A 25,062-nucleotide genomic window follows, 5' to 3' on the forward strand; every position below is an offset into this window, starting at 1 on the left:
GGGTTTCAATGCCGTCAAATGATTAATGACATCCAAAATGTTTTGTATACTGTGCATATTTATGTATATAAAGCGTATATTGTGATTATATATACATAATAAATATACACAGTACTGTATAATATTTAAACAAAAACTTTTATTTTGGATGTGATTAATCGTTTATTTACAGCACTACTACTATATATATATATATATATATATATATATATATATATATATATATATAAAATAAAATAAAATTAATATATATATATATATATATATATATATGTATGTGTGTATGTATATATATATATGTGTGTATATGTATATATGTGTGTGTATATATATATATATATATATATATATATATATATATATATATAATACAAAATATAAGAATATTAATAAATAAATGTATATACATGTGCATATTTTCAAAAGACCTATACTCAACGTCTATTTATACTGTGTGTGTGTGTGTGTGTATATATATATATATATATATATATATATATATAATAATAAACATTCACAGTACACGTGCATATAATATGTAAACAAACCTTTTATTTTGGATATAATTAATCATGATTAATTGTGTGACAGCGCTAATATTTGAACTTTGTTGGATCAGACAGACAGATATATCTGTGAGTAAATCAGAGACTACAGCATTTAGTAGAGTAGTGACGTTTTAAGAGAGTCTTCATGCATAAGAGTCTAGAAAGTAGATTAGATATGATTTACACACTTTAAAATGTCTTCCTTTGAATTTCTGATTCTAGTTGCCAACAAGTGGATCCGTGCTCGCGGGCAAGAGTTCAGAAGAAAGTGCTCTACAGTCAGATCTGACTAGAAGTCATGACTACGTGACGTGGATGAATTTGATTTGATTTGTTTTGTTGTTGTTTTTAATATCATTTAATGACATTTAGTCCCCTCCCACTTTTACCGTATCTGCTTTAAAATTAAAAACAACGTTAAGCATTGAGACACAGACATCAGGGTTTTCACATAACTTTAAAACATAACTTTAAAAGTATTTTTTTAAATAAAACACTTGTTGTTAATACAAATAAATAAAATAACTTTAAAGCATAACTTTGCATGTTCATACAGAAGCTTCTGATTTATTTTTATTTGTATATTTGAGGTGAAAGCTATCTATCTATCTATCATCTATCTATCTATCTATCTATCTATCTATCTATCATCTATCTATCTATCTATCTATCTATCATCTATCTATCTATCTATCTATCTATCTATCTATCTATCTATCTATCTATCTATCTATCTATCTATCTATCTATCTATCTATCTGTAGGAGGACTGCAGTGAGAATACGATGAGGTCATTCTGACAGCCGAGTGGGCGGGGTTACGCAGCATCATTCTTACAGCGGAGTGGGCGGGGCCACGCAGCATCACTCTGACAGCAGGAGGAGGGCGGGGTTACGCAGCATCATCGGAGCTTGTCGTTTTATTGTACGGCTGCTGATGCTGAGAGGTCGCGCTGAGAAATATGTAGGACCATGATTGCGGATTTGAGGTTCGGGGACCGTGGCACATCGCGGAGGATCGTTTTTTAGGTAAGAACGGCGTCTTTGGGTCGCCGCTGTTTTAACCGTTCGCGCGCGCCGTCGCCGAGACGCGCTTCGGAGAGCCCCCCGGACAGACTGACAGCATCACGGCGAGGCTCACAGAAACGAAATTAGGGCACGCCTAGGAAGCATGCGGCACTCGGCGTTCGGTTCTCGGTTCTGGGCTGACGCGGTGGCTTTGCGGGGACGTGTGAACGGGAACGGGCGAGCTCGGCCTGCGCGTCATGACGCGTGAGATCCAGCCCTGCAGGCCGCTGCGTTACAGATCACTCTCTCTCTCTCTCTCATACATGATGCTGCTCGTATGCTCGTGATAGCATCCAGCTCTCATCACGGAGCAATCATCTGTGGAAGGCCTCGGGCAGTCTGTCACATGACCTCTGCTACCGTGTCGAAATAACACTTCTCACATCCATGCTTCACACTACAGCAACGACGGGGGACTAGCGTGTGCATGGCACGAATGTGCTCGAAACCCTCGCTGTGCGTTACATTGCTACTCATTCCTACCTAGAAATCCTTAGAAATCAGGATTCCTGTTGGCTTTCCCAATCGATGATAATCAAATCAAATGAGAAGGACGAAACTTAGATTGTGAGAGTCCTGTTCATCATTGCATAAATACATCTGTGCTTGTGTGCCGATAAAAGCTCTCACTTCTGGACAGCTGAAAGTAGATCTCTTTGGATCTATTAAATTGGGATTTTGTCCTTTTGGGAATAAGGAAAATCCTATTAGGAAGTATGTTTCTTAAAGGCCTACCTTTTTATTTTGAGTTGAAATAATACAAATTTATATAACTGGTTAATATATAGAGTATAATATATATATATATATATATATATATATATATATATATATATATATATATATATATATATATATATATATATATATATATATATATATATATATATATATATATATATTATATATAATTGTATATAAGTTGTATAATATATATATATATATATATATATATATATATATATATATATATATATATATATACACATATTATTTTGTATATTATTATATTATTATGTAGTTATTTTCCTAAAGAAAACAGCAATGTATTATACAACTTTTGCTCAGTTATGTCTTCATATATTCATTCATTATTTTAGAAATAATACAAGAAATTTCAATATCCAGCGTGTTCTGACTTCTATACAGCAAAACAGTGGCATTTTATTAGTATGGTAGCAAAGCAGACACTATCAGTTATTAGTTACACACATTATTATCACTAATATGATTACTAATAAGTCTAATAGAATATCCATCCAGAGTTAAGAGTGACGCGTCTGTATGATTTTGGATTGGTCGTTTTTTTTGTTGTCGTTGGTACAATCAAGATCATTTTTCCCCTGAGGCGTAATCCTAAAATATCCCAAATCAATTTTATATAAAGGAAATGATGTACTTGTTGACCAACTGGAGAAAGTGTAATTTTATGCATGTAATTGCATGGAAACACTGTATATCAGTGCTGTATTTTCCTGTTTTTAACGTGAATCGCCGGTAGTGCTCTGCTGCTTGTGTTTCACGTTGATCTGCATTCAAAGACAGAAGAGAAACCCTTTCAAACTGAACTGAACTTTTCCAGACTTGATCTGTGCGGGGGTCAAACAGTGAACTCTGTGTTATTGTGTTTGTGATGTAAAAGTGGGTCATGATGCCAGCGTGTCTGTGCTCCTGCTACAGAGAGAGAGAGAAAGTGACCGTAACATCCCGGTCCCTCCAAAACCTTCAGCCGTTAGATGCCTTTCATCATTCTATCTCTGGCTCTTTTACCTCACTTCACCACACTTCAGTCTACTGATGCGACACGTTCAGGTTTGTCAGAAAGAAACGAAACAAATGAAAGGTTTCTTTGCATTGCGTTACCAGACTTGATTTGACGTTGAACGTATTTGCGGCAAGCTTGTAAAGTTCAGTCTGAAGACATTGCACTGTTTGAGGAACTGCAAATGTATGCATTTATATGAAAGCTGAAAAAAACGTATTCGGGTAAATCTTTGAAGGATTTTATCGTCGATCCCATTTCGTCTGTGTGCATAAAGGTGCCAACAAATTGTAAAAGAGAAAGACGTTCCCAAAAAGGTAAAGAAGCTGCAGTTTTAAATATTTGATACATATTTTAATATTGTTTAAAACATGTGACACTGGAGCACAAAAATACATTGTACGGGTCAAAATGAGCCATTTTCCTTTCGTGCCAAAGAAGATATTATGTACCATGAAGAAATTGAGTACATTTCCTTCCATAAAAATATAAAAAAATGATTTTGGACTTAATTTGGACAACTTTAAAGGTGAGTTTCTTTAGTATTTAGATTCCAGATTTTCATACAGTTGTGTCTCGACCAATTATTTATTCAGTTTTCGGTGATTAAATAACAATTAAAAAAAAAAAAAAGACATAAGTAAAAGTGTGATTACTTTCAATGTCAGTGTGGGACATCGCTGATGTGTTTAGTAACAAATGAACGTGTTAATGCGTCTTGCTGATGTAATATGCGTAAATATATACAGCAAAGAAAGAACAGGCGCTCACATGAACAAGAATGGATCAAAAGTTTTGTTCTGTGTTGGCTCTAATGAAAATGCACCACGGTTTTACTCCAACAAATGAACACAAAACACTCGTGGTGATTGTAGTCTACTCCTAGTGACCACTTTGACTGATAGTGTAGACATGGTCATGCAGCTTTACTTTCACAGAGTAATTCCCTGCGTCTGTGGAGTGCCAGGTTTAGCAGTAAACGCATGCAAAGCTTCGAAAAAAAAGGTGTTTCCCACCGGAAACATTCAGCGTGATCCTATACTTAGCACACCGAAACATTGACAGGGATTCACGGACGGCCGCGGCAGCAGCTAAGTGTGCCGCACGGATATATTTTTTAAAACTTGGCAGCCAGGGGCTTCAGTGTGCGCTTTGATTCGGCGCTTTCTGGGTTAATATGGTATTAGTGATAGTGTGCTACAGTATGGCGTCCTCACGCTCTGAACTACTGGAGTATTGTCTTCATGCACGTGTACAACGATCAGGAGGACCTCCGTGCATCCTTCAGATCGCCCCAATATGATGCACGGAGTCGGTCTGTTCGTTTCGAAGGGCATACGGATGAAGGTATCGTTAGAGTTGTGACATCGTAGCTCCTCTGGAGGGCAACGCCACAGTAACCGAAGGGGTTTTGCACACTTTAATCAAAATATCTGCCCGACATCTAAAGCTGTTGAATCGTAGGTTCTGGCGGGCGGAAAGATTAACTGGCACAAATGACATAACCGAGATTAACTTCCTCTGCCCACAAGGTGCTAGTAAGCAAATATGCATGACATTACAGTATGATACAGTACGCAATGCACAGCTTATAATAATAATAATCATCATCATCTCGAATCATTCGAGTCATCCTCACTGTTTATATTCTGATATTCTTTAACAGTGATAATCAATAGATGTTGAATGAAACCAATGCTCTTTATTGTATTATAACATATATGTATATAATAAATTAATGCATTATTTTCTTTTTCTAGCCAGCTGTACACATACTTTATACATTTACTGCACGCTAATGATTTTATGCTTAAAACAAGTCGTTCTTGTGTCATATAATATGAATTGCCGGATTCATGCGGTATCAGCAGAACTGCTTTATTCTTCAGGATCAGCGTCGTTTTAAGTTATTATTATTTATGTTTTATTTATTTATCAAATGCACAAGGGTTTGAAGGGCCTGACCCGCACCGCTTTAGGATCCAGTGCTGGAGAACGTCCACAATGTGTGTTTTTGTTTTTTTTGTGAGCGTAATGTGAATCGTGTCCATTTTCATCTATTTATTAAACGTGAGCATTGGCGAGGTTCATGCGGCGAAGCCAAAGCTCTAACTTCTGTTAAAGGTTGCATGCTCTAAACACAGTTTTATTATAAGCATTGATGCTAGTCGTGTTTAAAAGTCACTTCAGTTGTGCTAACGCTATATTGCTGAACGTGCTAAAACAGGGCGGTTTCTGTCAGAGTAGCCTTTTATTTAAAATATTCACACTCCCTTGAGCTCAGTACTGACGTATAAATATTTTGCATGATTTTTAATATTTTAACATTTATTTTAAATGCATATTTAAATTGCTTAATGAACATGTGGGCGTATTTCTTAAACATCTCTGTCTCAGTGTGTTTGTCGATCATTTCAGGACTTTAGTCTCATACGGAAAACAGCTGGAGATCAGTTTTAGATGCGTCCTGATCAATGGCTCTGTCTGCACTGGCGTTGTCTGCTAAGGCAATTTTGCCAGCATTTCTATTGTGGATGCACGGCGACTCCAGCCAAATTATTTCGCTTAATTGTCTTTCCGAAAATAAAATAGTTTTCTAAAAAATAAAACTGAAACAGTAGTGTATTTTAGCCCTTCTGTCAAAGCCAGATTGTATCCTAGTAAAGAGAATTATGAAATTAGTCCTGTTTGGGCTGGTCGAAAACTTTAAAGTTTTAATAACTGCATTTAATATCAGTTGCATTTTAGTTGAATTGTAAATGACATGCAATTAACGTTTACGTCGGAAAGGCGTTTAAGTATTGATATGTGATATAGTGAATGGGTGCCGTCAGAATGAGGAAATCCGCGAAGGTGAAAAGGTGGTCTGGACTGAATCAGAAGAGTTCATAGCTCTAAACAAATATGCTGGATTTGTTTTCTACTGAACGCACAGCTTTTATCTTCTCCAGGTGGAGTGGAGTGCTGTGGATTACTGTGATGTTTTTATCAGCTGTTCTGACGGCACCCATTCGCTGCAGAGCGTCCATTGATGAGACGCTGATGCAGAGATTCTCTAAATCTGATCAAGACACAATCTCATGAGTTCAGAAAGCGATTCATTGGACATGTCGGATGCTTCATGCGGTCTTGTACCAGCAGCACGTCTTATTTTAGTAGTTTCCTGCGACTCTGCCGTGTTGTAGTGACCGTGGCTGTATCTGGAGAGAGCGGCGTCAGTCTTCATTCACAATCTCTTAATCACCATTACGCCTCATCATCATCATAATCATTCACAATCTCTTAATCATCATAATGCTGTTTATGTAATGAAGGTCTTCTTGAGTGTATATGTCTGAGAGTGTGTGTGTGTGTGTGTGTGAGCGGCTGTCAAGAAAACTCCAGTGTCTTGTGTAAGTGCATCGTTCTTCATATTTAATAATGAATATGGTCAGCAGTACTAGTGTTTTAACTTCCTGTATAAGGAGAGGTTCCTTGTTTATTTATTGCTCACGAACAATGCATTGCATTTAAATGTACATTCACTATGTACCGTTTACTATGACTATTAACTTTTACACATAGCGCTGCTCATTAAAATCAGCTCCAGAACAGTGTACCAATCAGAAGAGTGCGGAGGCGGGGCAAGCGTTGCAGGCTTTTTTTGTAGAGATGCAAGTTGCCGTGGCAACTGTTATTTGATGGAATACTTTGCTTTTATCAAAACCATTCCTGAGGTGCAGTGTCTCGTGTTTTTAGAGACAAAGATGCACTCTGTATGAGTGAACCCTAATGCATTAATATGCACTTAATAAATACTAATAAACAGTTAATGTGCTAATAATGTGCGTGTCAGTCACTATTCAGTAATAGAGAATTGAACCCTAAACTAAAGTGTTAATGAAACGTCACTACACTACATATCTGATACGGTTTTGCATAATTTGACAGCTGATTTTGAAATGAGACGCTGTTTTTAGAGCCATAGCTTTAGCAACAGAGCTCTAAAATATGTCACGATGCTCTTCAATGCATATAATAAGTCATATTCTGGCAATGCACACTGAGCCGTTTTATGCTTTTGTTAGATTAGGATAGATTTCAATGATGGACAAATGTATCCCAATCAACCCAGATATGTAATAATTAATATCATGATTTTATATCATTTATTATCACAGCCTGTGACATTGCGGGTCTGGAACTAAAAGGCATTTGAGAAAAGTTGTAAAATAAACGATAAGACTTTCCTTCCAAATACAAGAAAAGGTAAAAATCTGCAGATTTAAAAAAAAAAAAGACACTCCAGGCTGAAGTCATAGAAAGATTATCTAAGTTTACAAGCATACATAGTTCCTGTAAATACGATGCGTGTTTCCCGCAGGTTTTCTCCCTACAAGGATAATGAGGAAAAGACGGAATTGGAAACGTCAGTGTTACTTGAAGTGATGGATACTAAGAGCGTTTGAGGAACCCTTACATCTGACCCAATGGCAAAGAAAGGCGCCAAGGCGAGAAGCCTGAAGCGCTCATCTCCGCCTTACAGGCAGCCAACGAAGATCTCAGGTCCAAACTAACCGACATTCAAATTGAACTGCATCAAGAAAAATGCAAGGTAGGCCAACAGCGCTTCCAGACATCAACCTCTCCCCCAGCTTCAATCATATCTGCTGCTCGTTTGATCCAAAAAACTGTAACGTAACTTATTTGTGCAGGTGACCAAGCTGGAGCGAGAAAAGGTGCAGGAGGGCAAGCGCATCCGCGAGCAGGAGCAGCATCGGCACACGCAGCGGCGCTGACGAACAGAGGGCTCGCTGGCACGAGGAGAAGCTGAAGGAGCTCGCCGGCCTGCGCGAATCCCTGACGCGGCAGCACGAGCAGGAGCTAGCGCGCACCGCTAAGATCAAAGAAGGAGAGATCCAGCGCTTGCGGACGGCGCTCAGCGCTCTGCGCGACGGCAGCGGGGAAAAGGTGCGCACCAGCATCTGCGCTCGAGGCCCGGGAGAGGCCCGCCGCTTCTTTGACCACGCAGCGCGTCAAGCTGCTGCAGGAAATAGCCGAGCTGAAATCCTCTAAACGGCAGACGGACGGCGCTGAGCACCATGATCATAGCCGACAAGATGAAGGCCGAGAGACCTGCGCACCCGAACACCAGGCGCACCAGGAGCAGATCTCCAAGATCAAGTGGGACTGTGAGAAAGATATTAAATCGACTGGTAAGACAGCGCTTTTAATCCCGAATGTGGACAGGTCAAGAAATAAAGCAGAGGTAAAGCGGTTCAGGCACGTTCACACTAATATAACTAGTTATAAATCGGATATAGCATAAGTAATGCAAGGTAACATCGTAAGTCATGTACACCTAGAATGCCTTGGGGGTGAGTAAAATATGGCCCCATTTTCATTTTCTGGGTGAACTGTTTTTTTAATATCAAGCAAGGCACAGACGGCCTTTGGTGCTTTCAAACGATTACTTGCAATTGAAAATAAGTTTTGTTTAATGTATATACAGTATGCGTGTGTAGTGTGTATATTTATTATGTATGTATAAATACACAAATACGGTATATATTTAGAAAACATTAAGCTTGTATTTACATGTATATATTCATATTCGATATAACATACAAATATATTTAATATATAAGCATAACATATTTTCTTAAATGCATGCCAGCGTGTGTGTACATTTAAATATACATAATAAATATGTATGGTTAAAATGACTAAATAATAATAAAACTAAATAAGTGTTACGGTATTAATAATAATAATAATAATAATTATAAACCTTATTATTTCGCTAAACTATGTAGTTCCTCTATAATGTTGTAATTGTAACAAAGAGGTTGTCAAGCAACACACAAACTGGACCTATCAGTTTTATAAATTATAATTTTCTATTTCATATTTACAAGCATCATAGGTATTACATATACACCTCCTGCTTATTGCCCATAATGATGCACAATGGAATCAAAATGGTTAAGTGTATTTTATTTATTGAAATAATGTTTGTGTACCAAATTACACAACATTTTATTTTTTACGATATAGCATATTTTAACTTTATAATAACATACTGTATAATATATATTGTGTGAGTATTTGCTGAAAATGTTCTGATATGTAGTTTGTTTCTTGAATGGATGCATGGAAGTGAATGGGTGCCCGTCAGAGCGAAACTCCAAACAGCCAATAAAGACATTACCGTAATCCACAGCACTCCAGTTCATCAGTTAAAGCTCAAACAAATCCAGCATTTAGACATTTTTACCTTTACACAGTTGCTCCTTTACATGTGAGTCTGTGATATTGCTTCTTTCAGTGAAAAAGTCCACTATTTGTTTAGAATTGTTTTGAACCGAAACTTGATTGCTTGATATGAGGCTATATATTTTTTTAGAGTCAAAGTTTTTTTAATGCTGGGTTTATTTGAGCTTTGTCTTCTCTCAGATGTTAACCGATGGACTGGGCGCTGTGAATTATTGTGATTTTTGATATCAGCCGTTTGGACTCTCATTCTGGCGGCACCCATTCACTGCAATGCAAATAAAAAAATAGCATCAAATGTTAGTTGTATAGAGACTTCTGGGAATCTCAATGCATGGTGTTCTACTGCAAATTATAAGATAACTCTATGTCTAACAGTATTTTGCTGTAAAATTTCCCATTAGGTCTATTACAGCTTTCACCACATTTCAGCACATAATTGCCATTTTTTTTACTGTCGTGGTTTTACTGTCTTTAACTATTAAAACGACAATATTTTCAGTTTCAGTTAGCGCTGCTAACCCAGTGTGACTTTATGTAGGTGGATGAGATCAAGGCGAAGGACCGGACGATCTTCTCTCTGGAGAAAGAGCTGGGGAAACAGCGACGAGGCTTACGTGCAGAAGTTGCAGCTACAGAAGGATGCGCTTGATGAGCAGCTGTTTTTACTAGTAAAGAGGCAGAGTGCAACCTGGGAAGCCCCAAAGAGAGATCGGCCGCGCTGGAGGCGGAGCAGAGCATTGTGGGAGTCCGGTAAAGAAACTAAACGCGTGTAGTGTTTCTTATAGTCACGTCTCAAAAATAAAACCAGCATGAATTAAAGCATACAAAGTAAAATATCACAATTCTGTATAAAAGCAAATGATCGAAAGGTTAGATTTATGTTCTTGTAATGCATTATTTTAAGATTTAGTTTTCAGTAGCCCATAAATAATAATGCATTTACCTGATGCTTCTTTTGTGAGCTTCTCAGTTCTCAGAAAGTATGGCAAAAATCCCGTGTCGCATTTTGTATGCGTTGCATGCATTTTTTATTATGCAACGCTGGTATGTGTTTGTGTTACAGATATATCTGGCGTTATGTGTTTTAGGACATGAGAAGGAACCAGAAGCGCATTAGCGAAGCTCAAAGCCACCATTACCGTAAGCTGGAGGACCGCAATTCAATCTTAGTGGATGAAAGAAGCGAGCTGATACGTCACTTGCGTAGATGCTTCCTGTAGAAAAGGACGTCTTAGCATGCATCTTCATCATTTCTCTTTTTATATGTGTTTTGCTTATGAATAATTAACCTGAACTGCTCTGCTCAGTTGAAGCGGCGTTAGAGAGGCAGAGAAACAGTGCAAGCCCTTACTGGAAGAACAAATTATTAAGTCGGAAAAAGCGATGAGCTCAGCCAGTCGCTTCAGAGGATGGAGGATAAACTTAAATCCATTACCAAGGAGAGCGTGGAGATGGTGGGTCCCTCTTTAGTTTCCAAATATTAAAGTGCGATTAAATCCAATGCATTTGTTACGAATGCCAACAAAGCACAGAAAGGCTTCTGCTTCTTCTTTCCGTTTGCATTGCTTGCGTTCCAGAAGGAGAAAGATCACCTCCCATCCTCCTCTGAAGAAGCTCAAGTCTCTGAATGATCTGGACCCAGGCCACGGGCGATCAGGAGATCGAGTTCCTCAAGCTGCAGGTTCTGGAGCAGCAGAGCATGATCGACGAGGCTGACTCGGTGAGTACTCCTCACAAACACCAGCCAGGAGTCACGGCGCAGAGCAACAAACACCCAACTGTCTGTCTTTCTTGTGCGCCTTTCCAGGATAGAGAAAAAACTCTTGAGAAAGAAGAGGCATAAGCAAGCAGACCTATAAAGGTGAGTGTGTGCTTTGAAAGCGTTAAAAAAATCAGCAAGCTGAAAGCCAGGCACTCTTTTTCTCCTGCATAATAAATCATTCGCGTCTACTGATGAACTTCTCAATGACAGGCGCGTCGTATTAGCTCTTCAGACATTACTGCATGCACAAATATTCATAAACTCTAAAATACATTTTTAATACTTCAAATCTGATTAACTGCAAATCTGCAATATGAATAAAAATACTTATTTGCCATATTCTGATGACACACAGTTTGTTTAGCGCAGGTGTTTCGCAATATTTTTAGATGCTGTGTAATGAGATCAGTCGGCAAATTAGAGCAGTTATCAAAGAGGCACACCGTTTTTTGTTATTGCACAGCATTTATTTTCTGAATGTTTCCGTCGTTTGTTCCATTTATTGATTCATACACATTTGAACATTTTTGGTGCTTCCACTCGGTGTTTTCCGCGATGCAAATCTGACCCAAAAAGTTCATTAAATACGCTCCACGTTTACCTGGAATTGTTCTGGAAGCTCTTCACTCCGAGCAGAGGCACATTGCTGGCGAGCACGTTCTATGGCTACGATGAAAGAGTCCATGGATTGGAGGCGTCCTCGGTGGCCTCCTGCGCATGGACGGACCCAGCTGGCGCTGGCGAGGACAAGGCGAGATCGCCCGTTTCTTTGGTTTCTCAGGCGGATCCCTGTATTCCACGCACAGTTACGTGTTAGTTATTTCTCACGGATGTTTTTCTTCTTGAAGGGTTTGGCGGCTGAAGAGAGTCCGAACTGCGCTTTAAGCAGCTGACTCCGAGAATACCAGGCTCTTCAGAGCATACGCTCTGCTGCAGGAGCAGAAAGGAGGTGTGCTGGGACGCTGAAATGGAGGCTAAGGTATTGCGGTAACATACTGTAACATTACAAAATAAGCAATGCAAGACCTAGATGCATTAACTGCAATTCAGTACACCTTTTAATATAGTTACCATGTTTTTAATCTCTGAATGAAACTTTATTTCGATATTCAAATGTTGGGTTGAGTACCATCCTGATGAAGGAGCAGCCAAAATAAAATTAAAAAATTCTGTGTTGATTATCTTTAGATAAAAAAAACAAGCTTATTTTTATCGTAGCTCTCATAAGCTGAAATGCTCAAATAAATGCTATTAATAATAATGATAGGTAAACATAAATACCGTGATCTGTATTTTTTAAAAAGTTAAAATGAACAAAATTCGAGTGAAAAAATATACAGCTAAAACATTGAAAATATTAACAAAATGCATTACTGTTGTAAAAATAACTTGCTGATCCTCTTTAAAATGTCTTCTTATTGAGTAGTTCAGCATGATGTTTAATTATTATTATTTGTGAAAAATAAGCAGAAAAGCAGTTTTATCAGAATTCTGAAATTATAAATATTCAAAACCTTTTTAAATAATATTAGTTTTAAATAATGCAGCATGACATACAGAAATAGGATATGAATACATGTTTTCATATAAAAGGACTCTTATTATTTCTCAAAATCTAAAAGTTATATGAACTAGGGGTTGTAACAAGGACCTTTATATTATATATTCAGATAGTTTGAAAACTAAATAACGAAACAAAACAATTTAGAAAACACCATTTCTGACTATGTAACTATAGCATGAATATTACTAGCATACAGGCTGTTTATAATTACTTATTAACGTCTCATTCTGCTTTGATCGTATTTGATCCTTTAATCCAGCCATAACTAAACTAACAGCTACATTACTAACTATTAATGAACAGGAGTTTATTCATGGTGTGTGAGTTCATGAGGCTAAAAGATTTCATACCCTCAAACGTTTCCCACACAGTAGCTTCTAATATCTTTTGCAGGCTCACGAACAGCTGCAGGCAGACGCTCAAAAGATACAAAGCTAAAATCGAAGACCCGGAAAAGAGCTGGCTTTAAAAGGACAGGTGACGCGACTTTTACTACTAGTTATACATGTCGGTGCGCTGCGAAGATGATTCCATAGCGCCTCAGACTGTGGTGTTTTAGTTTAGTGTCTTCTAAAGCGTGCAAGCGTGCCTCATCTCCGTCTTCCTCTAGGACTCTAAATGGTGGAAGAAGAAGCAGCTGTTTCTGAGGGCACAATCAGGAGCTGCTGGAGAAGGTGAGTCAGTGCTGGGAATACACCGCTTTTACGGAAAGTGATGCATCTTCAGAAAGATTTATAAATAGGAACTATAAAAGATCAATCGTGCGATTCTAAATGTAGTCACAGTGCAACAGGGAAAAATAACGTGTTGAAATACGCACACTATTGGGAAAAAAAGTATTGCTTTCAAATGATAAATACATGTTATATAAAATAAGTGTATTTTTAGGTATATTTATGTATATAAATACAAACACCTGCATGTATATTTTTAAAGAAAAATATGTTTATGTATGAAATATATTTATATGTAATGTTAAATATAAGAATATAAAGAAATGAGTGTAATATATGTGTGTGTAGTTATATACATAATGAATATACACAGTACACGTACATATATAATTATATATAATTATTTTGGATGCAAAAGTCTCTTCTGCCCATCAGTGCTGTATTAGTTTGATTAAAAAATGCAATAAAAACAGTAATAATTAAAAATATTTTGACAATTTAAAATTTTTTTGAATATGAATATGTCGTCCAAATATAATTATTCTTGGGGTCAAAGCTGAATTTTTCAGCATCATTACTCTTTCAGTGTCTGCACGATCCTTCAGGAATCATTCTACTATGTGCTGATTTTTCCATAAACATTTTTGATTATTAAATCAATGTAAAACCGTTACGCAGTCATTCAGCAGTTTAATAACGCTTCAAATAAGCGCTCTTCTCCTGTGTTTTCTGTTCCTCAAGAAATCAGTTTCCACAACAAATATGTTATCACGATAAGAGTCGAAAATGTTTCAGAAGCGGCAAATCGGCATATTAGAATTATTTCTGAAGGATGTAGGAAAGCGCAGGGAAAGTTTGTATAGGGCGAAAAGACTTTTATGAAGATGACGTTTCTTCTGATGTTTCTCGGCCCGGAGTGGAGAAGCTGGAGAATGAAAGCGAAAGCTGCAGCAGAACTACAGGACTCTAAAGATCAGAACGAACTCCTGGAGTTTCGCATCCTTCGAACTCGAGGTTTATCTCCATTTCGGTTCACAAATCACACTGGCTGCCGTCTTTAGTAAACAGTAGATGTGCTATTGCATCTACAGCTGACAAAATCCAGTCATTTCAGTTGTTAACCTGATTTGTTCTTAAGGTATAGCAAGCACTGACGACCCAGATGCATCCATGCACATTTACTTTTGACTTTTCTTTTCAGGGTACACGTTTATTTCTGATTTGCATTACGAGATAAAAATGTTTCACAGTTTCTGCACGGTGTCTTTATTAACTTTGTGCGTCACTGAGAATCTACTGGTGAAAGTACTGAGATATAAGACTACCACTTTAAGGAAGCAGCCTGCTTTAAAAAATAGTTGCACTGTTAAAAATGACAGTGATTTTATGGTAAAAAGCTGTTAAATGGTTAAAGGTAAATTGACATTTACAGAATTGGAGAATTTTGTTAAAATCACAATTTGTCAAACAGTTATGATTATTAGAGTTGTATCTAATGTTGTTAAATGAGCGTTTATTGCATCATTCTGTTTAATGATGGTGTTTAGTGTTTGTGTAGAAAGACACACTTTTATAAATACGTTCTTATTAAAATCTGCTGCTAGCGATGGGCTTTGGTTCATCACGAGACTTTCTCATCAATGGTTATCATGCGTAACGGTACAAAAAACAGTTTTCAGCACTTTATTAGGTTGGTAAATTAACATTATATCAGTTAACGCATAATTCACGGTATGTAACCGTAAATTTGACCTAAACCGTCAAAGCTGAAATGCTGTCAGCGTATTGTTTCATGGTGGAATTCCAGCAAAGATTTGGCCGATTTCTCTCCCGGTGTAGAGTGTGTAAAGTGTGTCTGATCTGTGTGTGATCTGTCAGGGCGTGAGAGGAGATACGCCTCCGTTCACTCTTCAGATCCACCCTTTCTCTGAAGGGTGGCGCGCTGCAGATCTACTGCATAAAGGAGGGTGTGAGAGGTAACTATCCAGTCCTCATCTGCACGCCTGTATCCAGGAAGAGCTAGTGACCGAGACCTTTCGTCTTTTCTCCACAGGACGTGTGTATACCTCGGACCTCATCAAGCTGCTGGACATACTCGGGGATAGCAGTGCGACACACACACAGAACTTGCTTTTACTTTTACTTACTTATTTTGATGTAATTAACTCAATACTGTGTATTGCAATATTGCATTGAACATCTATTATTATAACATCTGTATTAGCTGAGAATGCATGCTTTTTTGCACCATTCTTGCTTTGTTGACTTAATAAGAATATTGGTAACAGTATTAACTAGTTGATTATTACCGTGAATATTACTGGGATATCTGTAGTTTATTATTGCTTGAAAAGCACTTTACTACTTTACTAAATATTAATAGGCAGTAATTAGAAAGTATTTTGAGGAAAAACTGGACTCTAATCTAAATATATGTGATTTCCTTAGTTGTTCGAAAAAGCATTAAAAGGGATGTGATTTTTTGTGTTGGATGGTTTTAGGGTTAATACGCCAGACTCAATGCACCGTGTGTGTTTATGGTTTACACAGAACCTGAGGAACGAGGAGCAGGTGGCCATTATTCAAGCCAGTACCGTGCTGTCTCTGCATTGAGAAGATGCGTCTTACATTACAGCTTATCGTTAGAATATCATCAAAAGACTTATTTCACTAATTCCGTTCAAATGTGAAACTTGTATATCACATTAGTTGGTTACCTGTACGCCGATCCACACAGCTAATGAAAACCCCAAAATTCAGTATCTCAGAAAACCAGAATATTGTGGAAAGGTTGAATATTGAAGACACCTGGCGCCACGCTCGATCAGATAATTAACTCCAAACACCTGCAAAGAGGCCTTTAAATGCTCTCTCCAGGCTAGTTCTGTAGACACACTGCGACTGCTGACTTGACAGCTGACCAAAAGATGAACATTGACCTTGCACGAAGAAGAGGCGAGACACAAAAGATCATTGCAAAAAGAGGCTGGCTGTTCACAGAGCTCTGTGTCCAAGCGCATTAATAGAGAGGCGAAGGGGAAAGTGTGCAAGCATTAGAGATAACAGCTCCCTGGGGAAGATTGGGAAACAAAACCCGTTCAAAAATGTGGGGAGATTCACAAAGAGAGTGGACTGCAGCACTAAACACAGACGTGCACCAAGACTTAGCTTTCCTCGTGTCGAGACACTCTCCGAACAACAGACAGCGCCGTCTCACGCCTGACTCAAAGTCAGTTTGCATTTCCTTGGAAATCCGGGTCTCAGAGTCTGGAGGAAGAGAGGTCTGCTGTGAAGTTTCCAGGAGTCAGTGATGGTTTGGGAGTCCATGTCATCTGCTGGTGTTGGTCCACTGTGTTTTCTGAGGTCCGAGAAGTCGACGCAGCCGTACACGGGAGGTTTAGAGCACTTCATGCTTCCTGCTGCTGAGCAACTTTACGGAGATTTAATTTTCCAACAGGACTTGGCCCGAAGCTACCAGTACCTGGTTTAAAGACCGCGGTATCCCTGTTCTTAACTGGCCAGAAAACTCCCTGACCTAAACCCACACAGAAAACCTACGGGGCATTGAGAAGAGCAGGGCGTGAGATGCATGAAGAGCTGAAGGCCACTATCAGAGCATCCCGAGCAGTGCCACGGACTGATCCACGCCACACGTGCTTTCGTGCTTTTCAGTTCCCAAAAATCCTTTCTTTGCATTGGTCTAAGTAATATTCTAATATATAATGAATTTGGGGTTTCGTTAATTGTTGGTTCTAATTAAAAGAAATAAACATTTGAAATGTATCCGTCTGTGTGTAACGACTGAATATGCTTTTGAACGGAATTAGAGAAATAAATCAACTTCTAATTATATGACCGGCACAGTATACTCTATCAGATATTACAGAGCCTTCCACTGATAAAGATGTCTGAATCATTACTAGTGATGTAGTACTCAACATTGATCTTCTTCTCAAGACATATGGAGTACGATTTACTATATTTTATTGTGTTCATGTGCACAGATAGGTGATAAACGTATCAAATATGATACAACATGTCTTTTAGGAAAGTTCTGTAATGTTTATTGCATTAGGCCCGTATGTTTTGCCCCCATATTAAAGACTGTATCTGCCGTAGTATGTTATAATATAGCTGTCGCTGTCATAATGCAATCTTAGTAAGACAAATTATTGGTAATATGCATTAATATGCATTTGATGTAAATATTATGTTATACTTTTATTTGAGTTCTGCATCGTTGGAACACAGCTTTCTTAAAGATGATTTGAAACAATCAAAAGGCCATCAATAGCTTTTTCTTTCTTTTTGCTTCATATGCACAGATGCATAAAAATGTCACCAAAACAAAATTATTCAAAAAAAGTGTCCACAAAATATCGGTGCATTAAAAAAAAGTACTTTGCACGAGATCTTGTTTTTATATCAGACTTTTGCCGTATATCACCAGAGCAAGAGTTATGTTTTTAAAAAATAAGCTTGACTGCAAAAATGGTTTTCAGCAGATCATTTAGTTTTAGTTTCATATTAAGAGTATCTTTTTTCCCACTTCATCTATTCACTTTTAAAAGCATTATTGTTATGAAGTTATCTGTAAGTGTGAGTTAATTCTTTTTCTTTGTATTATTTATGAAGAACCTGTGCTTCCTAGTCTTGGTCTCTAGTCCTAGTATTCTTCCTCTGTAATGATCATTTGTTGTGTGTTTTAGTGGATCCAGCAGATCGAGAGGCACAGAAGCAGCTCTGCATCAGAAGATGATGGACCTGGAGCTTGAGATGGTACACGTTACACTGCATTGAACATGCTAGAAAGCTTAAATAATTCTCAAACTGTGTAATTTTTGGGATGCAATGCAAGATAGATGAATTAATCACAGGCCAGCATGAGCTTGAGGGAAACTGTTCACCGCCGTCTTGATTTCATCTCCATAAGTGGCTGGTGGTTTTCAGGAGATGTTCTGCAAACAGAAGGGTTATCTGGAGGAGGAGCTGGATTATAGGAAGCAGGCGCTGGACCAGAGCCTACATGGTAAAAAGCGTTTCTTCTCGTGAACTTCCAGCTGAGACATTACTATGATGTTAACAGAAGATGCTAGGTTTAAGGAAGGACGTCAATAACCTGAAAGAAGTCTATGCAGTGTCCTCACTAATGATGTGTGTGTGTGCGTGCAACAGCAAATCCAGGAGCTGGAGGCGACCACTGCCCTGTTTGACTGCAGCAGGATAAAGTCATCAAGTACGGAGAACCTCTGGACGAGCTGCAGAAGGACGAGCTGCGCTGCACAGCGGTGGAGAAACTGCGCCAGACAGATGCTGCGTAAGAGCCGAGGAAATACGACTGTCAGGTGCTGCAGGAGAGGATGGAGCTGCTCCATCAGGCCCATCATTCGGGTACCCCTCACCTGACAACTTCTTGTGTAGATGAGGCAATAAAAGAGAAAGATTTTTTGTCATTTATATTTCATATTAAGCCAGGAAACAAGGCCAGAGAAGGCACTGAAGAATGTAAAAAAATCATGTTCTTATTTAGATCGTTTAGATTACATTTTTTAAGTAAATTTTTTTTTAATTGTTAATTTTTTTACATTTTTTATCTGGGCTGGTCTTATTAGTTTTAATATTTTAAAATTAAATTAAAAGGGATGTTTTCCGAAATATTTACTATTTTTACTTTCTTGAAAAATAAAATTATTATTATTAAATATTATTCTATTCTTACTGTAATGCAGCGTGACCCTAACACTGAAGATGGATGAAAAATGAGTGAAATGTATCAAATATCATGCTTTTGAGAAATATTTATTTGTTCATCTCTACATCATCATTGTATTTCATTGAATTATATATTATATAAAATATATATTATATAATTACATAATAAATAATTACTAATAATTACATAGCATTACATAATCTAAGACATATTATTGGCAAACAAATAGTGCAAAATTATATTTAAATACATGTTTTTATATTTAAAATGTATCTTTTGGCTGTATAAATGATTTTTGCTCAGTTTGGGCCTCTAAATCGCTCTAATGGACTAAAACTAAAACCATGAAAACCTTACTTTGAATAAAAATAAATGTTACTACTACTAATTATTATTATAATTACTTAAACCTTAAACTGAAATATAAAAATAAATATAGCATATAATTAACACAATTATTAACAGTTCTTTGAGTAAATGAAAATGTATTTTCCTTCTGGACTTTGAGCTTGGTATCTCATCTTGTCATGCAACGAGCAAAAAAAAAGCCTGTATCAAATATGATATAGCATAAAACAAATATGCAAACTAGGTTGTTATGACGGAGAAAAAGCTAATCAAAAGAAGAAGAGTTGACCTCAGATGACCAGTTCTGTGAAGTCCAGCTGATTTCTCAGTTCAGTCGATTTATAAGCTGATTTGGAGAAGGGTGCGCAGCCGCATTGCGCCATCAGGCAGCGAACTAGTGGAAAAATCAATACCACAGCATTTCTGGCGCTCAAAACCATGACCAAATAAAGATCTATTTAGTCACAAACGAGAGTAAAATGCAGCAACGACCTGGAAGCTAACGCTAGAAAAGATAGGAAATATAGCTGATGTGTGTAGTAATAAAAACATAATAAACTAAATGGTTGTCAGTGCACTTATTTTTTCTACAGAAGAGGACACAAAATACTATTGTAAAACCATGCACATTTTTTGATTTTAATTCCATATTTCTGGGCTGCTTCTGTTAAACCTCTGGGGATTAGTGGTCTTAGATTGTTTTATATTAATAAGCACTGTGATCAATGACTTCAGACACTTAATAAACATCATGCGGCGTGTTTCTCTCAGCGCAGAGGATCAGAGACCTGGAGGACAAGACTGACATTCAGAGGAGACAGATTAAAGATCTAGAGGAGAAGGTAGGACCAATTATTTCTCACGGTTCCTCAATGTCTCTCATTTTTAGTTCGGATGCGGATGTTGAGCATTTTCCTGTCTTGGCTGCAACCATAACGCATCTTTCTTTCTTTTCTCTCTTTCTTTCCTTCCAGTTTTTATTTCTCTTTTATTCTTCTCTCTTTGCCTTCATTCTTTGGCCTTGATGTCTGTGACATCTCCTGCGGAGAGTGAGTGAAGGATCTTTTCTGCTTCCCGTTCTTTCTCTGTTCTACAGCGTTTAAAAGCGTTGAAAATGTCATAATCTTTCAGTCTTAGAGCTCAAGCTGAGGGCTAAACTGTTGTTTTTAAGAGTTTATCTTTTGATATGATAATATTAAGAGCGTTTCACGAATCGGTGACATTTATTGTATCATTGAAAAAAAGCTGCTGCAGTTTGAAAAAAGTGCTCGCCCAAGGTTATATAAGATAAGGTTTGGAGTAATGTGTCGTTGAATCACCTGGATGCTTCGCTGTGAATGGGTGCCGTCAGAATGAGAGTCCAAACATCTGATAAAAAGCTTCATCCAAATAATCCACAGTCCATCGGTTAACATCTGGAGAAGATAAAATATTATATATGACTCTCATTCTGGCGGCACCCATTCACTGCTGAGCATGCAACGCAGAGACAGCGCTCAGATGTTTCCATGAAAAATACAAACGGACTGAGGGCGACCTTCTCATTTTGTGTGCACCGTTCCTTTGCAGATCCGTCCTTCCCGTCTGATCTCGATCTGCGTCTCTTTTGTCCCACGCAGGGTTTGAAGCAACCCGGAGCTGTCCCGCATATCTCTAACTGCAACCGTCCGGTTGTAATGACTCAAGGTGTATTAGTGGCTGTTTTGTTTTGCTTGTGTGGAAGTGGGAAAAATCAGAGTTAGTGATTACGGACTTCATTGCGGAGGACCAGGACAGGGCGCTCCAAAATCAATCACACTTACAGACCAACGCCAAGTGTGGCCAGAATCATAATCATCAACCCTGACTGGAGGATTATCGATTATCTCTCTGCCATGCAGGGACCCGTCGTGACCACGCATCCTATGCTAACAACCTGAACCCACAGACCTCTTTCTTTCTCGCTCTGTCCATCTGTCCGTCTCTCCTCCCGAAAGGGCGTCTCATGAACCACGCATCCTCTCCGGGAGCTATGGGTGCCGGCTCAGGGCCTGCTAGTGAGGTGACCGCCGCATCTCTGTTATCAGGACCCCTTAGGAGGGCGTCTTCCTCACTGCCTGAACACGGAAAGGACAAGGCGACAGATTGAGAGAAAGCGAGACCATCCACTACAAACCATCCACACTAGCGGTTTTGTTTACCTAGAAAGTTGGAGTAGACTACTGCGACCTGAAAAACTAATTCTGAGCAGCCTGGTTTTAATATTTTTTTTAAAAATTATTCCTCGCGCTGGGCCTCATTCCTCCATCACAAGCACAATTTCTGTGCAATTCAGTGCAAAGGTTTCGCCAGTTTGTGCAAATAAAAGCAGCGACCCTTTTATATAGACATTGTTGATTGGATTTTGACATGAGGGCATTGCACTCAAATGAAGTAAAACTGACAATATGATTGGAGAATCTGCATATAAAGGTTTGATGATTGACTAGACCAACCTACTACAACAGTTTAATTAAAAATTGTAAAAAGTAATGAAAAACTAACTTAAAAAACCCATACAAATGAAAAGTTGTTTGTCAAGCCAATCAATAAAAAATTAAAATATATATTTATTGCACCATTTTACCTCATAATTCCAGCTTTTCTTTTACATAGAGTCAAAGTGTTAAAATGACACCTAGGAATGAAGTTTACATCACAATTCTGAGCAAAAAAGAAGCTATTATTACAGATTTAAATTCATGCAATTCAGAAACGTCCTAATTGTGGGATTAAGAAGTGTGATTTACTTTTACCAGATTTTGTTGCTTAAACTGTCATTATGGAAATGATTGTAACATACGGCAGCTTGAATTTTAGTTTCGCATAAGCTCACACATTTACACAAGTACAACGGTTCACACTTGGCCGTTTCACGAAAGTTAAAGCGTCCTCGTGTGAACTGCTGTAATCACGCATCAGAACGCTTTTTATTCTTCAATGAGAGTTTACGCCACGTGAAACCATTGTTTAACAAAAAAGTCAAAGCGTAATTCTGCTTGCGGTTCCACGAATGAGGCCCGTCGTCCAATAATATTCCCCGTCTGTGAAGATCAAGAGACACCTCTTTCTGATTGCAGTGTAATATATATGTTTGTTGATATGTACATGTGTCTCTATTTCCTCTGATGTGAATACACTTCTCCTCCTGCAGCTTGAGCAGTAGAGTCACTTTGCAGTTTAGGATTTATTCATGACTATAAATTGCGGCGTGTATTGTGGTGGCGGCTGCGGGCGAAACCGTTCCTGCCTCCCTCGATCGTCCCTGTATTACTCATCTCTTCCTGAGCCTCGTTCTTTTCTACTCTTTCAAACGAACAGCTGTAGCATACCAGCAGGACTTTCACTAACTGGTTTGTACTGAATGATCTTTCTAACTCCCTTTAATTGGCTGTGTCTCTGGCTTGTAAATATGTTTTGGGGCATTCTGTATACCAGGTTTGGCTTCATTTCATTAAAGTCTAAATACCTCCTGAGAAACAAGATAATCTTTACGTTTTCCACCTGGCATTACTTAACTCAGATATTTGTTGAACCAAGTGTCCTTTATTTCAAAAACATTATAACATGAGAGCCTCGGTAGAGTCAAAATTTTCCATCTATATCATATATTATGTGTTATATTTTGTAAAATGTTTATATTAAAGATATATATCGCATAGTTAACATTAGATGTGTAAAAGATTGGGATCTATAAAGTACTAGGGGTGAACAGTTGTGGATGTTAATCGTAAAAAAGCGAATCAAAGGCTGCGCAGTCAGACCAAAATTGGGTTTTTATAGATTCTTGTTAGTATAAGTGGCGTGGAAGACTAATAACGTACACGTATAAAAAGTGATAATACTAAAAGTTATGCTTCTCGGCTCAGTAAATATTGATGAGGATTTTAAAAGAAAATCTATTCTTTTCCGCCATCTGCCAAAAGGTCATGATACGCCAGTCCCAATTTTTTTAATCTTACCTAAAATGTATTAGGAAGTGCATTTAGTATGTATGGATTTTATTGTTTGTTTGTGCACACACAGTGACCTGAAAACGTCTGTAAACACACATGCGGATATAATAAAGTCATAAAAAAACAACTGTTGACTTATGCTATATACAAAACTAAAATACAAGGGCGTCAGATATGTTTTAAAGTGGATGAAAAAATCAATTGTTCCAAGGCTTTGGTGCAACTTTCACTGAGCCTCAGGAAATGTAATGACATCTAGATTTAAACATTATCTAGACAAGATCAAAAGAGGAATTAAATCATTCCTGTTATTGCGATTCTTTTAGTAGTTTTAGACACGGATAAATCTGCATGTCATTGGTATAATAATAAGAAACACAATGTTTCTGAAGAATGGATCCCATTGGGGGAGCATGTAAAGGGAAAACAAAAGGGCCAAGAATAAACCCTTGGGGCACCCGCGAGTTAGGAATAGTTAGAGTCGTCTGACCAGGGTTGATATCTAATTGACAAACGAGGCTTAAAACCACTTAGAGCCACTCTTTTAAGTCTTGAGACATGCACGCTTTACACTTCTGTGATCTACTGTATCAAAAGCCACTTTAAGTTCGAACCACACAACGGCCGTGGAGTCTTCAGAATCAACAGTTATTACAATGATTCTCTTCACTTTCAACTCATCGGACCTCAAAACATCACCGTAGACGTTTGAGGATTATAAAGGTATGTTTTGGCAAAATTCAGTCAAGCATTTAAGTACTTGGGACAGGGTTTCGATACTCTCATGTCATGAACAGTGACCTTGTCTGATGAAAGAGGGCTCTGCGGTTTCTACATTGTCATCCTCGAGTCTTTGTGATTTCCTTGATGAGTCCTCACTAGGCTCTTGGAGCAGTTTTGGAAGGTCAACCGCTTCTGTCAAGGTTTGACACTGTGCCGGTTTTTTCTTTTCATTTGGGTGATAATGGATCTCTGGATCTCACTGTGAGTCCAAGTGCCTTTGAAATGACCTAAACCTGATGAATTGAATTCATTTTTTCATTATTGAACTTGACACCTTAATCCTTAAACAGGATTTAATTGAATCAGTCATCAGAACTAGGTTACATCTAGTCCAGCCGATGCAGTTTAATACATACCTAGCAACATTTCAATCATTTTTGTTTAGTTTTGTTTACACGGGTCCAGTGAAGTGAGGCCTTTGTAATTTACATTTACTTATCACTACTACAAATTCACTGGATGGCACTATAAACTGAATGTTACTATCATTATCACCACCTCAGGAGTCATATAATACTATTTCATAATGACCACAATTTAGACGTAATTATATATTTAATTCTAAAAATGACATTTTAATTTCCAATACGACCTGCTGTTTCTTGTGGTTTT

The 25,062-nt window shown here is 37.9% G+C and overlaps 1 pseudogene; it reads left to right on the forward strand.

Annotated features, from left to right (window-relative positions):
• The first annotated feature begins 1,718 nt into the window (after window positions 1-1,718).
• On the forward strand, window positions 1,719-20,738 carry LOC122326393 (annotated as a pseudogene).
• The last annotated feature ends 4,324 nt before the right edge of the window (window positions 20,739-25,062 follow it).

The sequence above is a fragment of the Puntigrus tetrazona genome, chromosome 21 (genome assembly GCF_018831695.1).
Source record: "Puntigrus tetrazona isolate hp1 chromosome 21, ASM1883169v1, whole genome shotgun sequence".
Lineage (NCBI taxonomy): Eukaryota > Metazoa > Chordata > Actinopteri > Cypriniformes > Cyprinidae > Puntigrus > Puntigrus tetrazona.